Below are 19,200 nucleotides of genomic sequence, written 5' to 3' on the forward strand. Positions count from 1 at the left end.
GTGGGGACAGGGGAGGAAAGGGGTGGGAGTGGCCAAGGGGGAGGACGATGTGTGACTGAGGTATATGAGCAAGGGGAAGGGGGAGGGGGGGGAAAGAACCTAACTCTGCCACTGCAACGCGTGGTGGGCCACCGCTAGTTGACTCTAAAAAAAAAAAGAATGAATAAAATGAACAAACATTTGTTTTCATTTGAAATAAACCTAATGAATAACTCTGACCTACTATATTTTTTGACTCTGCACATGCCTAGTTACTATGGATTATAGTCTCTCTTTAATCCAGTCAAGGTTTTCTAGTGCATCTTGCTGCAGATTGCTAAAGAGGCTGATGGTGTACACTCATTGCCAACTCTCTGATAAAGCATCTGCCTTCAAGTGATTCTTGGCTCTAGCCAGATAAAGGCACTCCCCCTCATTATGGGGCAATTCTGATGGCTTGAAAAGCCTTACTCTCTACCAGTTCAGTGGTATTCACTTCAGCCCTCAAGGGCAGCAGAGATCAGGTTTTCAGGGTTTAATGAATATACATGAGAGAGATTTACATGCACACTGCCTCCATTGTATGCAGATCTCTCTCATGCATATTTGTATTAGTGTATAATTTTCTGTCTGTTCTGAGAGAAAAATACTGTCATATAGTTATAATGATTGCAAATAGTTTTGTGTCACTAAGAAACAGTTTTGCTTCATGCTTACAAGATCAACATACACACAGGTAGTCACCTTCCCTTCACCCCCTTCACAGATTCCCTCATGGCCCCCCTTCACACAAATCCCCCACCTTCTCCCCTTCACACATCTTCTAACTTAAGGTCTGTAAAGCTCCAAGGACATGAGCATTTCTGAGCACATAATGGAAACTTGACTTAATTAACAGCATATGATTGCTACTTAAAGCCAGCCAGCTTATTGAGAGTTAAACCTTGACCTTGGTTGGTTGTATCAGTAGAATCTGCAGAGAGCGGAGGCTGGAAGCACCTGGCATATACCCAGATTAGTTTCAGTCAACTTTTTATTGAGAAATATATTATAGAATTTCATACAGTATTCACAAGTACTTTTATAGTGATTTCATAGTAATGTTTCTACTTGGTTTATTATATGATCGCTTTATTTATACTAATGCAGATATTCTAGATATTTTGGTTATAGATTATGATAAATTTAAAGAATATTTTGGATTGTATTCAGATAATAACACATATGAGAAATAGGAAATATGCACAAAACGTACAAATTTTACCATTTATGAGTTGTCCTGAGACATATGCATAAGATTTTCTTTTAAGGACTACACAAAAAAGTTCAGACCTAGCATTTCCTATCCCAAAAATTATAAAACCCCAGCCCATCATACCCCAGGCAGATTCCCTGCCAAGAACCGAGGCTTGAGATCTCCAGCACTGACTGGTCTCCAAAATGAAAACTCGCTTGGCTGACTCACCCATCTGGGGGCAAGGAGACACCCTTTCAGCAAAAGGTGATGGCTTCCACTAGGCTTCTGTATATAATTATACCCTATTATTATTGTCATTATTTATTTCCTGTTAAAATGTAAACCGGAGTGATAGATAATTCTGTTACCTGAACTTCGGTATAAAAAAGTTATAAATAAATAAATATTAGTTGGGGTAATTAGTTTTGCTTATTGTGCTGCTATATTGTATATATTTTGTTTTGTGATTTGTCTCAGGTGTTCTCATAAGTACCTGTTTTGTATATATATTATACAGAAAATATAGTTTTTCAATATTTCGCATAAGATATGTAGTGAGTGTTGTTATTTTCTCAGTCTGACCACAGGGCAAATACAAATTCTAGCAGACCCTGAAAGAACCTATAACAGTATTCATTAGGGAAATCCTAAAAACTGTCAGCTCCTGCACCAGGTGGAGCCACTGTAGTCATCATAATGCTGGGTTTTAGCTCTTGGAAGTTGCTTCTGTCTTCTTCCTTGTGACAAGGATCAGTGCAGGGGTCTCTGCCACTACCATTGCTGCCTAAATTGCATGGAGCAGGAAAAGCAGCTGCTGACTGCATAAGTATTTTCTATCTTCTCTGAGAACTACCAGGTACAAGAGCAGGTCAGTACTGTGGATGGGCAACAGGTCCAACAAAAGAAGCAGCTCATGGGAGGAATGGAAATGCTAACCAATGCAAGCATAGTAAGGACCTTTTCTTTTCCAACACTGCATAAGAACAATAGAATTGCCATGCTAGGTCAGACCAAGGTCCATTGAGCCCAGCATCCTGTCTCCGACAGCAGACAATCCAGGTCATAAGTACCTGGCAGATCACATAAAGTAGCTATAATGCCTGTTACTCACTCCCCGGGATAGCAATAACTTTCCATATACTATCTGACTAATAATGTGTTATGGACTTTTCCTCCAGGCATTTGTCAGTGCTGTGACTAGAGAATAACCGGTTCTGGTATGCTTGACTATTCAGTAGTGAAGGTCGCTTAAAGTTTTAGAACTGAATTGTTAAAAGCCCAGGGATTAATTTATAGGTAAAAAGGAAGTGGAACAGCATAGAAGGGAGTGGGGCAAAGCTGGAGCCAGGTGTGAGCTCTCTCCTAAACTCTCCTATACACACTCACTCTCTCATATATGCAAATACACCCTGCAGCAACAGAATCAGTAGGGCTGACAAGCATTCACCTTGTGTCTCTTCACCTTTTCCCATGGTCTTTCAATTGGGCCAGGAAATTACACAAAAATCAAGGCTACATGGCTGTTCTCCTCTCATGGTAAATAGCTTCAACACTCACTTCTCTGCTTTCTCTGGGGCCTGGGAGGGCCAGAAATAATCCTGCACCAGCTTCTGTTTCTGCAGTAGCTGAAACTGATTTACATGCTAGCTTTGCTCTGTTTCTCTGGGGGAGCCACAGGGCTGGTAGAAGCATTAGGCAGACTAGGTGGCTGCCTAGGGCACTATCAATCAGGGAGTGGCAACGGCATGATGACAGCCCAAAAGAGAAAGTGCCATGGTGTGGTCCTGCGCCAGCAGAAAGAAGGACAGACTATGCTGTTGCCATCAGAGGCAGAAAGATCAGTGCATCCCCGGCTCAAGCAGAGGCCACATGGCAGTGGGCCCACATGGCAGTGAAGAGCAGGAAGAGGAGAAGCAGCATGGCCCGGGGCCAAAACAAGCAGCAGCAGTCATCAGGGGGAAGTGAAGCAGTGCACCCAGGAAGCAACATCGGCTGGTCCCTGCTCAGCTTGAGGAGCAAGAGGCAGAGAAGTGTCAGACCCCTACAGGCCTAAAGAAAGGAAGAGTACCGTGGGCTGCAGGTTCTTATAGAGGAAGTGGTTGCTGTTGGCCTTCTGCTTCTTGGAAAGGGACAGTGAGTGAGAGAGAGCATGACCGTGTGTGTATGAGAGAGAAGGCATGTCTGTGTGTGTGTTTATGAGAGAGAGGGCATGTCTGTGTTTGAGTGAGCAAGCATGTGTGTATACATGAGCGAGAGAAAGTTTGTGAGCAGCAACCTCTGACCTCTCCCCTTGCTAATCCACGACATTTCAGGGCATCTGGAAATCAAAAGATCTCAGGTATGGACAGCAGTGTTTTGTTTTGATTTTTCCTTACTAATTTTAATTATTGGGTACTGTTTGATGTGTCTGCTGTTTTTAAATAGTTTATTGGTATTTGGAAAATATTTATGACTTTTAAATTACTGGATGTTGTTCTATTCATCAACAGTTTTGAAATGTTTATTATTTTTATTTTTATGGTTTTACTCTAGTGATAATAAAATAAAAATAAAAATATATATCTTGTTTGTTTTATGAGGAATGATGATTTCTATTTTTCCATTGATACAGTGCATACAGAATTTGGTTTTGTTACGCTCAGGCTTGTGAACCCTTGGCCAATGGGAGGATGGTATAGCTTTCGGAGGATCCGTAGGTTCTCTCGTCGGGAGGCGAGGCAGAGCAGAAGACGGGACGAGCTGACCCTTGGCACTGGGGACTGAGGCGGCAGCGGAGACTGATGAAGAGATGAGAAGAGGAGCTGTGTCTTCACCCCTGGAAGTCTGTGGTCCCCCCAGGAGGAGCCCGTAGGGACCCAGACAGCTGGACCTTTGAGAGGTCAGGTGTCGGTGTAAGGGCTGACTGGAGCTTCGCCCTGGAAGCCCGCGGTCCCCCCGGGAGGAGCCCGTAGGAACCCGGGCCGCTGGGACTTAGGTGGGCCCTTGGAGATGGCAGTCTTGAAGGAGTCCTAGGTCGAGTGCCAGGGGGTCGACTCTCACCAGTCCGAAGTCGTGTACCGGAGAATCACCGCTTGCCAATCCGAAGTCAGGAACCAGAGAATCACCGTAAGCCAATCCGAAGTCAGGAACCAGGAACACCAAGACGAAACAGGAACCAGAGTCCAAGCACAAGGAACTCACCAAAGCAAGCAGACTAGACAGCGTTGGAGGACGTTGCCAAGTCGAGGAATGAGCAGAGGAAGCCTTCCTTTATACTTCCCCTGCTCAGGCTGATTAGGCACAGGTGCAGCTGGTTAAAGGGATCAGGTCCCTTTAAGTCTAGGAAGGGGGCGCGGCCTCATGCCTAAAGATGGAGGTGGCCATCTTGGATTTCCCTCACGGGGGAAACGCTACTGGATGCCGCGAGGAAGGAGCAGGGGCGGCTCCTCCTGCGGCGGTCAGCATGGGGGACCCGTGCCGGAGCGAGGGCCTAGTGTCGGCGTCTTCCCCCGGGATTCCCGCGGCGGGTCGCCGTCATGGGTGAGGTAGGGGGTCCGCAGCTGTGGGTTCCCACGGCCACGGAGCACAACAGGTTTCTTGTGGTTTCCAGTTCAGTTTTTCTCTACATGTTTCTATTTATAGTTTATGCTGTCTTTATTCTGTATTTGGTGAGGGTCTGTGTGTGCTATGCATGTATGATCAAGGTGAGGTATTCTGCTAGCCTGTAGTTTCTATGTAGGGATCTATAGCAGCCTGGCTTGTTCTAGTTTCCTAATTTATTTATCTATTTATTTATTTATTTTTATATACCGGTGTTCAATTTTACATATCACATCGGTTTACATTTAAACAAAATTTGCAGGAACTCATGCGTTACCTTTGTCAAATACATTAAACATTTAAATATGGGGATTGTTAACAAGGGATATAAAAGAACATGGGGAATGGCTAACACTACGGGATGCACGAAGGGGTGCACAAAGGGGAGTCCCCCTTTGTCGCGCCCTTTCGGCGCGCGACGCCTGGTGTTCTGACGCCGTTTAACGTCCATCACAGTCCTCAGTGGTCCTGTAATAGGACATATTAATAATTAATAGGAGACATATTGATGTTTTAGAGCCTGGTGTAATATTTGCAGTATTGCTTTTTCATAGGTAAGGTTGTTACTGTTCCAGTGCTGTCAGTTAGTGCTGTTTTGGTTGGGAGGTTTACTATCTTGAAATTATTCTACTTATGGCTTTCTGATGGCCAAGCCCACATCCAACAAACATTACAATAGGCCTAATACCAATTCCAAGTGTCCTTAGTTTCTGCAGGGTTTTCTGGTTGGCACCATAGCAGTGCATGTACATATAATATACATGTTATATATTTTACCTCACAAGATTAAATGTTTTTTTCATGTAAAATCATTATGAATGCATAACTTAATTGTGTGTGGGGAGGGTATCACCCTGGAGGGGAGGAGGGGGAGTGGCAGGCTGCAAGTTTTGCCTAGGACACCTAATACCCTTGTGCCAGCTTGGGGAGCCAGAACTGATTTACCACCAGCTGTACTCTGTTTCTCTGGATCTTGGAAAAAAGATAGCAGAACATCATTCTTGGTTGTTCTACCTGAAAATTAAGCCCTGGGTAACAGACACAAAAATGAGTTGAATTAGCAGAAGTTTAAAACTTGTGAGCTATAGTGCTTATCAAGGCCAGGGTTGGAGCTTTGATGACTACTTCTATTGCTTATATGTTACAAAAGTGTTAATTCATCCCCTTTTTTTTGTCTATTTTCGCTCTGCAGCATCTGCTTCAGTATCACCTCTTATTCTCCTGTTCCTTGTAGAAGAGGAGGGGAGGGGGAACAGTAGGAGGGAAGGGGATGGACTGGGGAGTAGAATGGCTGTTCTCTGCTCTCTCTGCTCCAGGATCACATGCTCTTCTCCTCTTCTCTGCAGGCTGCTTGAAGGGGAAGTGCTGGAGCAGAACACCCCTTTTGCTCTGAAAAGAAGTGCAGGAACTGTGTTCCAGGCCGTTCCCCCACAAATTAATTTATGCACGCAATGTTATGGATTAATGGTTTAGTGGACCCTTGGGCCAGCCTGCAGGCGACTGGGGAGAGGTGGACTATAGTCTCAGTGTACAAGCAAGCCGGGAGGCAGATATCAGGCAGGATGCGAACAATGATCTTCACCCTGGAAGCCGGTGCTCCCCCAAGAGGAGCACGTAGGAGCCCAGCCGCTGGGACTTAGGTGATCGGTGGTGAGACTTCACCCTGGAAGCTGGAACTCCCCCGGGAGGAGCACGTAGGAGCCCAGCCGCTGGGACTTAGGCGGGTACTGTAGCTGGATCAGGAAAGAGCAGGCTTGGAAACTGGGACCAGGCAGAAAACTTGAGCAAGACTCGAGTACTGGAACCAGGCAGGAACTGAAGCAAGACACGGATACTGGAACCAGACAGGAACTGAAGCAAGACACAGGTACTGGAACCAGGCAGGAACTGAAGCAAAGTCTGAAGCAGGAACCAAGCAGGAACCAGGCTGGAACGTAAGCAAAGTCTGAAGCAGGAACCAGGCTGGAATGTAAGCAAAGTCTGAAGCAGGAACCAGGCTGGAATGGAGCCACTACCGGCAAGTAGTAACACACTCCGGGGCACAGAGCAACTGGGAACCGCAAGGTAACCCCGTTGCAAGGCAAAGACTGAGGGTCCACGGCCGGCTTACATAGGCCGCAGTGTCTGACGTCAGGAAGTGGGCGGAGCTTTGAATGGCAGGAACAGGCCTACAAAAGCGTCCTTCTTGCGCGCACGCCTAGGGACAGGGCGTCCACCGAAGATCTCCCACCGGCGTCGCCCCCACGGGGACGCCACCACACAGGCTGCAAACTCCACCAGCTGAACCGGGAGCCGGACCAAGAACATGGAGGTAAGGGCCAGGTCGCGGCATATGCGACCGGGACCTTAACACGCAAATAGCCTTTTAGAAATTGCCTGGATATATGTTACTTTTACGTGTGTAACTCCTTTGAAAATTCACTCCATTGTTTTAATGGGAACCAATGAGGGGTAGTGAGTTGTGGCAGCGGTGATGGTTCTTGAATAGTGCTATGTCTGAGCTAATCGGAAACTGGCTCTAAGAACAGTAGTATGCAAATGCCATTTACTCAGATAATTCTTTTTTTTTTTATAATTCCTTTTTGAGCTCCTGATTATTTAGATCAGGGTTAACAAGAGAGTCATTAGCTCACACATTATGAATCTGATTGGCTGAGGGTAAGGCAGATGCTGGTAGAGGGTTCAAAAATGTATTTTATTTTATTTATTTAAAATTACTTATTAATTGCTTTCCTGATCAAATCTCCCAAAGTGATTTACAACAAAATCATTAAAATCATATAACATAAAATACTGTAAAAATGAGCGGTTCAGAGGTGCTGTAGGTTGACAATGAAGGAATTAGAGGCAGGATATGGGGAGAGTAAGGGGGATCAGAAGGAGTGTGACAGGATAAAGACAAAGTGAAAGAGGTGTGTGGGGTGTGAGTGAGGGGACCAGAATTGATTTGAGATGTGAGTGGCTCATCCCTCTATCCCTCTATCTCTCTCCTTATCCCCTTCCACAATGCAGGATCCACTCTCTCTTCCCTTCCTACCCTCCATTCCCTTTCCTGTTCCTCTCTCTTCTCTCTCTGATTTCCCCTATCATCTGGTCAAAGACATCCAAAAGATGGGAAAGATGTTGCGTCAGTCGGTCTCAGACGGCTTTGACCTCCGTGCCTCACCTTTCTTCCTTCTCTCTCTTCAAGCCTTGGGAAGATGGCTGCTGCTGCATCTTCATGCTGCTCTCTCCAGTGTCCCCAGATCGGCAATGGCAATGGTGTTTGCCATGATTTTCCTGAGGGCCTCCTAGGATACGCGCGTGCACGCCATCCACGTCTTTATCCATGTCATGGCGGGAACCTCGAGGGCATCCCTCCGAGTGACATCATCACATCCTAGTATTTGGCCTGCCCTTCGTTTGCTAACAAACTGAGTTAGCAAGGATTGGATTGCCTCCAGTCTAAGCTGCTCTGCTGCTTCCTAGCTGCCGCAGGAAGCTCTCTCTGCCCTTTGGGGTAATTCTTCACTAACTGGGTACCCGCTCATCGGGGGCCCTTCTGCTCTATTTCAGGTACCTATCTTGGGATACCGGGTACTCGCTCCTCGAGGGTCTGCTCTCCCTAATCTGGTGCCTGCCACTGAACAACTTCTGCCTGCCAGGACCTTCAACTATACAGCTTTCTGCATCAATGAGTACTAACCCTTTCAGTCTGTCTCACCTCCAGCTTCAGTGCTTGGAGTCTATATCCGGGACCTGTCCTTGCTACGCCACGCTGCCTATCACCTACTCGAGTGTGAGACTGGTCTAATCTGCTGTGGACCCCTGGACTACTTCACTGGGTTACCTTCACTGCTGCCCGCTCCCCGAGCAGTACCATCGAGCTGTACAATAAATACAACTACTCTGTGTCTGCGTGTATAGAGTCTAGCCTAGTACTGCGGTTCCTCAAGGGGCTCCTCCCCATGGGAGAGGCCATCACCGCAGTACCCAAGAATCCACTCCAACACCTCATAACCATAACAAAAGAAGAGAGAAGTGTTGCTTGTTGGAGATTTTAATCTTCTGAAATTGGAGTTTCCTTTCTGTGGAATCTACAAGAAGTAGAGATAGTGGATGCCTTTCAAGGGGCTCTGCTCAAACAAATGGTAATGCAACCCATGAGGAGGATGTGATTCTTGATCTAGTGCTCACAAATGGGGATAATGTCTCTAATGTCCAATAGGTTTCCACCTGAGCACCAGCAATCATCAGATGGTACAGTTTGATATCGCAAATAAGATACAAAGCAGTCACATAAAGACCCGAGGACTTTGTCATAATGGGGACATTCTTGGAGGAAGAACTAGAAGACTGGGAGAAAATGGGTGAGGTGGAACAACCTTGGGCCAAATTAAAAGTAGCTATTACATGTTTATTTATTTATTTATTTATTTAAAACATTTATATACCGTTTCACCAGATACAAGAAATGACCGAAACGGTTCACAATACATTTTTAAAAATAAAAAATTAACTATAAAATAATAACCCCCCAACTGAATTAAATACCATTAAATTATAATAGAGAAAAAAATTACATTAAAACTCATGATCAATTTTCAGAATAAAATTAAATGCAGTAATTTAACCATTAACTTATAAACAAGAAAAAGTAATAATAATCCAACACTTACTAGGCATAAACGATTAAGCAAGAATAGTATTTAGAAATCAGTATCTAATTTATAATGGGATCTAAGTTTCCAAAAGCTTCTTTAAAAACATATGTTTTTAAAGCTTTTTTGAATTCTTTTTTGTTTTGAATTTGTCTCAGAGGGTCAGGTAAGGCATTCCACATTAGCGGCCCTGCGACAGAAAATGCCCTTTGCCTGGTGACATTTAAGGCAGTATTTTTGTTGTGTCCCGTGGCCGTGGGAGGCTATAACCGCGGTCCCCTACCTCGTCTGCGGTGGCGACCCACCGCGGCAGCTTTGGAGGAAACCCCTGACCGGGTGCTCGTTGCCCTGGCTCGGGTCCCTGGCCTGACCATCGGGTGGAGAGCCGTCCCTGCTCTGCCCCCGCATCGTTCCTGCAGCCGTTCCTCTGCGGAGGAAATCCAAGATGGCCGCCACCATCTTTAGGCCAGAGGCCACGTCCCCTTCACAAATTTAAAGGGACCTGATCCCTTTAACAAGCCTCACCTGTCCTTGATCAGCCTGAGCAGGGGAAGTATAAAGGGAAGCTTCCTCTGCTCACTCTCTGACTTGGCAATGTCCTCCAGTGCTGTCTAGTCTGCTTGCTTTGGTGAGTTCCTTGAGCTTCAGATCCTTGTTCCTGTTACGTCTTGGTCTTCCCGGTTCCTGACTTTGGATTGGCTTCGGTGATTCTCTAGTGTGCGACTTGGATTGGCAAGCGGTGATTCTCTGGTGTGACTCCCACTGGCAAGTGGTGATTCCTCGGTGTGTGACCTCGGACTGGTAAGTGACGACTCTCTGGCACTTGATCTTGGACCCCTCCTGGACTCCATCTCCAGGGCCCGCCTAAGTCCCAGTGGTCTGGGTCCCTACGGGCTCCTCCCAGGGGGACCGCAGACTTCCAGGGCGAAGCTCCAGTCAGCCCTTGCACCGATACCGCGACTCCTCTGGGTCCACCTAAGTCCCAGCGGTCTGGGTCCCTACGGGCTCCTCCTGGGGGGACCACAGACTTCCAGGGGTGAAGACACAGCTCCTCTTCTAGTCTCTTCATCTGCCTGCAGTCGCCTCCGTCTCCAGTGCTGAGGGTCAGCTGCTCTCCTCTTCTGTTCTGCCTCGCCACTCGACGAGAGAACCTACGGATCCTCCGCAAGGTATACCATCCTCTCGTCGTCCCAAGGTTCCACAAGCCTGAGCATAACATTAAAAAGGCAACAAATGCATAGGTTAGAAAAGTAAATAAGAGAAAGAGGAAAATGAAACGGATCTGGATCTCAAAGAAGGTAGCTTACCAAACAGAGGCAAAAAGAACAGCGTTCAAGAAATAAAAAGGAACCCAAAAGGAGGAACACAGGGAAGTATACCTGATGAAACTGAGGAAGATGAAGAAATAAGGATATAAATTGATACCATTATTAATCAAATCAATCCTGCAAGTCATCCACTGGATGAGATTCTGTCTCACACTTTAAAACAAATCAAAGAGGTAATAACCTTTCCAATTAGGAACATAATTAACAAGTCTCTGTCCAAGTAAATGTTCCCGACATATTAAAAATTTTAGTAATAAAACCCATTTTGAAAAAAGACAACCTTGATCCGTTAACCCTGAACAATTATCGACCTATATCAAATTTATCATTCATATCCAAGATCTTAGAAAAATAGTACAAAAACAACTGACGGAACATCTGGAAAATAATAACATCTTATTCCTGTCACAATTTGGTTTCCGAAAACACTATATTACTGAATCACTACTATTGTCATTAACTGATGTTACGTTACGAGGTTTTGACAATGGACAAAACTTTCTCTTAATTCTACTAGACTTATCGGCGGCGTTCAACACCGTCAATCATACCATTCTTCTAAAAAGACTGTCAGAAAGAGGACTCACAAAAATAACTTTGCAATGTTTCACATCATACTTAGAGAATCAAAACTTCCAGGAAAATTAAAACTTGACACAGGAGTTCCACAGGGTTCATTGTTATTCACAACACTATTTAACATCTATAAGTTGCCACTTTGCCACCTGTTCTCAGGTTTAGGTCTTATACATTTCAACTATGCTGATGACATACAAATCATTATTCCAATTACAGAAACCATTGAAACTACTTATAAAAAAGCTGTTATGTATTTATCCTACATAAAAAAACTACTTACACACATGAAACTCATCATAAATATGTCAAAAACAAAAATCATAATGCTGAAAAGAAAAATGAATAATTAACCATTACCACCTTTGATATTGGAAGATAAACATACGATAATCCAGCCTGTACAAAAGGTACTTGATCTGGGCTTCTTAATTGACACAGAATTAAATTGCAAGGCGCACATTAAAATCAAAGTTAAAGAAGGTTACTACAAACTAGCTATACTGAAACGGCTAAAACCTTTTCTGGACCAAAATGACTGCAGGACCACCCTTCAACTGCTAATTTTTGCTAATTTGGACTACTGTAATGGTTTACTACTAGGTTTACCATTAACAAGTGCATGCCCATTACATTCAGCAGCCAGGATTCTTACCAAAACAAATAAACATGATCATATCACACCAGTTATCACTTCATTACACTGGCTACCGATAAAATACAGAGTTGATTACAAAATCTTATCAACAATTCATAAAATTATCTACGGAGAAAAAACCGACTGGTTCAACACAGCAATAAAAATACATACCCCACTATGAAATCTGAGATCAATGAACCAATAACTACTACCCATTCCCTCGATAAAAACAGCCCGCTTGACTCAGGTAAGAAAGAGCAATATCGCTAGCAAGTGCAAATTTATGGAACACTCTACTGCTCGAAACTAGACTTCAACAAAACTTAGATCAATAGTTTTTTATACCAATTACTTTTTATCACCTGCTTATTATTCTCATATATTTAGATTATTGCAAACTAAATATATGAGAATAATACTGTGATTTTGTGATCTATGCCTTGCTCTTATTGTTTTAATTTTGAATCATAAGAGTATGTTAATGATACTAATTTTAGTTATGTTTTAAGATGTTATTAATATTTTAACGTAGATGTTTTAGGATTTGACTGTTGCGAGTGCGGAAGCACGGTTGCTTCTGATGGGAGATGTGAGCCCTTGGATCGCCACGCCACTCAGGGAGGAGCCCCGAGAGTGCAGTGAGAGGTGAGCCGATGCAAGCACAGGCAGACAAGGAACAGAACAAGGCTGGAGTGAAGACAAGAAGACTGAAGGTCTGACCCTCTACCAGACCTGCACGCCCCAAGAAGACCAGCAATGCAATGTTGATCAATGAACAGTTCTCCAACCGTTCCAAGCCCTTTCGTGCATGGCAATAGGTGGCAGGCCAGACAGAGGACAAGGGCGGATGGAGGCTTTGGACATGCAAGACTCTGGACAAAGACTCAGGTGAGGGCACTTGGACGAAGACTCATACGAAGACTCTTGGACAAAGACATAGGTGAAGACTCTTAGATGAATGTTCAGGAGCAAGGTACTGCAGAAAAGGAAACAAGAGCGAGGTTTTGTAGACAAGGAGTCAGGAGCAAGGTTCAAGAGCTGGGTTGAGACTGCGATGCAGCGCACCCTACACAGCCCATCCGCGGGGCTGGTCACGGACCACGCTGGGCTCGAAGCAGACTCTAGACGAGGTGTGGAGTAGATGAGACTGGAACATGGGGAAGATCCCGAAGAGGCCTGCACCGGGGCGCATCCTACACAGCTGCCCATGGCTGGTCGCGGACCAAGCTGAAGCGGAGCAGGTTCAAACAGTCTTAGACCTGGACGAATGCAAATGCGTTCGAACTTTATGGAACTCCATTCCCCCGGATCTTAGAATGGAACCCAGCATCTCAACATTCAAGAAAAGACGAAACTTCAAGAAAGGACAAACTTTATGGAACTCCATTCCCCCGGATCTTAGAATGGAACCCAGCATCTCAACATTCAAGAAAAGACTCAAGACGTGGCTGTTCACGCAGGCCTTTCCTAACTCCAACATTACTTAACTCCCTTCAATCAACATACTTCGCTAGTAATAGCATTAATAGCCACCCCTTATAATGTTATTATATATATATATAATTATCTGATCTTCATTTTCCTTCTTACTCCAAGTTATTGTTTCCCTGTTACATGTAACTGCTTTTCTGCACTATTGTTCAAATTGTAAAGTTTATTTTAATTGCACCCCTGTTTCTTGTGAACCTGCATGATGGGACTATCGTCTTGAATGTTGGTATATAAAAAAACTTAAATAAATAAATAAATAAATAAATAAAATGCAAGGAACTCTGAAGACCGGGAGAGGACTCAAACTCAGGATACAGATACAGGATTCTCAGACAACTCAGGATTCAAGAGACAGGATACAAGCAGAAGTCTTCTGGAGGCTTGCATTGCGGAGGAGAAGATGGCCTTGTACCATGAGGCACCATGAGGCACCCTACACAGCCCAAGGACCATGACAATGGCACGCCAGGAAAGTGCCATTGTCATGCCTTCATGGCAGGAAACTGCCACAGCTTCCAGGCCACGGGGGATGGTGGCAGCAGCGGACTGCCGCACTCGAAGAGGCAGAAGGTAGGGAGGCTGCCCGCATGCCGTAGGCAGACTCACAACATTGACATTGTATTAGGTTTTATGAAAAACTGTTGTATACCGTTATGATGGAACCCACCGAATGACGGTATACAAAAATGTGTAAATAAATAAATAAGGAAAGCAAAAGGTCAAGCGGAAGAAAGAATTGCCAAAAAGATAAAGCAAGCTGACAAAACATTTTTCAGATATATCAAAGAAAGAAGGGAGGCCCAAAGTGGTTTTGTGAAACTGAAAGCCGACAAGGAGCAATATGTGGGGAGAGACAAAGAAATGTCTGAAATATTAAACAAATACTTTAGTTTGGCATTCACTGAAAAAGACTCTGAAGGAGGACTGTTGTTGGTTGAGGTTTGTAAATGGGGGTTAGGTAGATGAAACTCCATTTACAGAAGAGAATGTATGGGAAGAGCTAGGAAAAGAATGTGGACAAGGCTGGGGCCGTATGAGGTACATCCCAGGATACTGAGGGAGCTCAGAGATGTTCTGGCAGGTCCACTGAAAGACCTATTCAATTGATCCCTGAAAATGGGAGTGATGCCATGTGACTGGAGAAGAGCTGTGGTGGTCCAGCTTCACAAGAGTGGTAGCAGAGAGGATGATGGAAACTACAGGCTGTTTAGCCTCACCTTAGTCTGGGAAAAATTAATGGAGACTCTGCTCAACTCTCCCGCCCTGTTCCCCCCCCCCTCTCCTCCACCCGGCCCCAGCCCCCCTCTCTCCCCCCCGTTGCAATGCACCTTTGTGCGGTTACTAGATTTACTCTTTATATATTTATTATAAATCACTTATTTTATTATTATCAGTTTACTATTAATTAGCTATAGACTATATATTATGTTAAGTGGCATATGGACTGTATTTGCATATCCTTGAGTTATTGTTTCATGTTATTTGTGCCTCAATTATCCTAATTTTCATGTTATTTGTGCCTCAATTATCCTAATTTTTTACAAATGCTTAACAATGTTTCAATGTATCGCTTCTTCGCGACAGTTCTGTTGTACTGTAAACCGGTATGATCTATACATCCTACAGGAATGTCGGTATATAAGAATTTAAAATAAATAAATAAATAAATAAGTATAGCAAACTATCTATAATCCATAGGTTGATGGACCTGAGGAAGCATGGATTCACCAGGGGAAGGTCCTGTAAGACAAATCTGATTTTTTTTGATTGGGTGACTAAAGAATTTGATCAAGAAAGAGCTTTTGATATAATTTAGTTGGATTTCAGCACAGCTTTTGATATAGTCCTGGATAGGAAGCTCATAAATAAAATGAGAGTTTGGGACTCAGAGCCAAGGTGGTGACATGGAATACAAACTGGTTGACTGACAGGAGACAGCATGTAATGGTAATTGGAACCTACTCTGAAGAAAGAATGGTATTAAGCAGAGTGCCACAGGCATTGGTTTTCGGACCAGTTCTGTTCAATATCTTTGTGAGTGACATTGTGGAAGGGTTAGAAGGTAAAGTTTGTCTATTTCCAGATGATACTAAGATCTGCAACAGAGTGGACATGCCTGAAGGAGGAGAGAGAAATAAAAGTTATTTAAAAAAGCTTGAAGAGTAAAAGACTTGGCAGCTGGGATTCAATGCCAAGAAGTATAGAGTTATGCATCTGGGGTGCGGTAATCCAAAAGAGCTGTAAGTGATAGGGGTGTGCATTCGTTTGCAACATATTGGCAATCCGCAACGTATATGCCATATTCTTTGTATTCATGGGGGTCACGAAACGTATGGTGAACCCCCACGAATACAACGTATCACTAACCTCTATCCTTTCGAACGAAGGACCCTGGCACTCACAGGTTAAAGCACCTTAAGCTCTAACCCAAATTCCTTATTGTATTATGTTATAATTACCTTTACCTTTCCTTTACCTTTACCTTTCTTCCAGCTAATTAAGCTTCCCAAGTTTTTTACTCCTTGTTAAATGTAACTTTGCCTTATTCACCTCTCTTGTTAGTTACTTTTATTTATTGCTTCAGTTATACCCTTGTTCTATGTAAACCGATCCGATATGGTTATTACTATGAAGGTCGGTATAAAAAAGTGTTAAATAAAATAAATAAATAAATAACGGATAAACCCCCACCCTCCTGACTCCCCAAGACTTGCCAAAAGTCCCCGGTGGTCCAGCGGGGGTCCTGGAGTGATCTCCTGCACTCGGGCTGTCGACTGCCAGTATTCAAAATGGCACCGATAGCCTTTGCCTTTACTATGTCATAGGGGCTACCTGTGCCATTGGTCGGCCCTTGTCACATGGTAGGAGCACAAGATGGCGCCGGCCATCCATTGCTCCTACCATGTGACAGGGGCCGACCAATGGCACTGGTAGCCCTGGTGCCATTGTAAGGGCAAAGGCTATCAGCGCCATTTTGAATACTGGCAGCCAACAGCCCTGAGTGCAGGAGATCACTCCAGGACCCCCGCTGGACCACCGGGGACTTTTGACAAGTCTTGGGGGGGGGGGGTCAGGAGGGTGGGGGGTTGTAGTTAATTAAATTTAAAGGGTTGGGATGGGGTTTTTTTGCAAAACGAATACATATGTAACTAATGAACGGATCGAGGTCCCCCGAGAATGGATGCAACGGATTTGGGTCCCAACGAATACGAATACCGAATGGGATGAATCCATCCCTGCTACACATCCCTAGTAAGTGATGGGTTGTGAAAGACTGATGTGCATGGACCAAGAAATGGACCATGGGGATATAGTGTCTGGCAATTTGAAGACAGTGAAGCAATGTGAGAAGGTGATAACTAAAACCAGAAGAATCCTGGGCTTCATAGAGAGAGGAAGATCCAGTAAGGAAAAGGAGGTGATAATGCTCTTGTACAGGTGCTCACCTGGAGTACTGTGTTCAGTTCTGGAGACTGTATCTCAAAAAGGATAGAGACAAGATAGAGGCAGTCCATAGAAGGGTGATCAAAATGGTGTGGGGTCTGTATTGTAAGACTTATGAGGAGAGGCTGAATGATCTGAATATGTATACCCTAAAAGAGAGGAAGTGCAGGGGAGATTTGATACAGACCTTCAGATATCTGAAAAGTTTTAATGATGGATGTTCCTCAAACCTTTTCCATTGGAAAGGAAACGGTAGAACTAGGGGTTATGTTATCAAGCTTCAGGGGGGATGACTCAAAACCAAGGTCAGGAAATATTTCTTCATGGAGAGGAAGGTGGATGCCTGGAATATCCTTCCAGAAGAAGCAAAGACAAACAGTACCTGGAATGTCCTTACAGAAGAAGTGAAGAAGTAAACAGTAAACAAATTAAAAAAGACATGGGCTAAACACTTTGGATCCCTACATGCTAGAGTTAGAAATTAAGAAAAGGGTGCATGGGGGATAACCAGCACAGAGCAGCCACTCCTACCTCTTACAGAAGGCACGGGGATTACTACCCTTAACCAATTAGCTTACATGATTTTGATGCCACTACAGCATCACTCTCTGCTTTGATGGGGGGAGGGGGGAAGGAAGGGGAATTGGGTTCAGATGACAGCCAATGCTAGGCCCTGACTTTTATGGTCCAAGGAACTGATATGCAGACATTAGGGAAAAAGCGCAGGTCTGCTTCTAATGCCAAGTCTAAAAGCAAAGCACATTCAAACAGCAGTATTGTATGAATTATCAATATTACTACCCTTATCGGAAAGCATGGGTGTTAGGGATGTGCATTCGTTTGCAACGAAATAGGAAATAAAGACGATATTTCCTATTTCGTTGCATTTCGGGAAGCTGACAAAACGAAAAGAAAACCCACGAAATTTCATGTGGTTTTCCTATCGTTTTTTTTGGGGGGGAGAAAGGGTACATTAAAAAAGAAAAAACCCAAACCCACCCCAACCCTTCAAATTTAATTAACTATAACACCCCCCCCCCCATCCTCCCAGCCCACCCAAGACTTGCTGAAAGTCCCTGGTGGTCCAACGGGGCTCCCGGGAACGATTTCCCCCTCTCGGGCTGTTGGCTGCCAGTAATCAAAATGGCACCGGTGGCCCTTTGCCCATACAATGTGTCAGGGGCTACCGGTACCATTGGTTGTCACATGGTAGGAGCCATGGATGGCCAGCACCGATAATGAACCAAAAGGTTCAGTTGAATCACATCTCTAATGGGTGTATCCTGCATGGGGAGGCAGTTAATACCATAAAAAATTTGCAGGACAGACTGGATTCGGTCTTTTTCTTCCATCATTACTATGTTATTAAGTTACTCCCTCCATCCTTCCTACTTCAGATTCTTTCCCTACAGCCCTATAGGCTTGGATTTAGGCATAGGCAATATAGGCAGTTGTCTAGGGCACAAAATTTTGAAAGTGCCAAATACCTGGGCCAAACCGGAGTCTGCACCAGTTATCCAATTAAAAGGGATGCTGCTATGGCACTCTGGGATGGATTGGGATAGAGGGACTTCACCCACTATCACATCTCCAGGATCTCTCACCCCTCTCTCCAATCCTAAATCCTGCCCTGCTTCCCCATTTCCCCCACTAAGATCCCCTGTCCCTCTTTTAGGTTTCTTTCTTTTCCCACATACTGCAGATCCCTTTACCTTTTCTTTTTCCCTCTCCTCTTTTCCTACACCAATCATTAAAATCCCTCCCTCAAATAAAAAAAGGACCAAATAAATTAACTGGACACAAAAGAAATGTCACAAAGGTAAAATAAATATGGATACAATTTAGTATGCAAATATATACATACATGATTTTAACATCGGAAGGGGACATCCTCCCCACCCTCCAGTGCAGTCTGTGTTACGCGCGCCTGCTGCGGCAGACCCGCGGCTCGGCCCCCTCACTTCTCTCAAAGTGATCCAGCACCTGGTCCCTCGTCTCTAGTGGCTGTGGGCCATCGGCTCCATCCTCGGGCTGCCCCTGGGGCCTCCGGCTCTGCTACAGCTCCTGATGCTCTGCGTCGGGCCTCTCCCCGTGGCCTGCAGAGAGATGCTGTCCTGATAAACGCCACGCCGTTCTTTAAGTGCACGCGTGCACAGCTGATCCTTTAATAGGGCCCGCGGCGGGAACCTGGCCACGCCCCGGATGATGACGTCGGCTGAGCTCCAGTATATAAACCCAGGCTCCACTCTCTCAAATTACCTTTGCAACAAGTCCCCTCGCTAGTCA

This window comes from Rhinatrema bivittatum, chromosome 9 (assembly GCF_901001135.1).
Source record: "Rhinatrema bivittatum chromosome 9, aRhiBiv1.1, whole genome shotgun sequence".
In the NCBI taxonomy this organism is placed as follows: Eukaryota; Metazoa; Chordata; class Amphibia; order Gymnophiona; family Rhinatrematidae; genus Rhinatrema; species Rhinatrema bivittatum.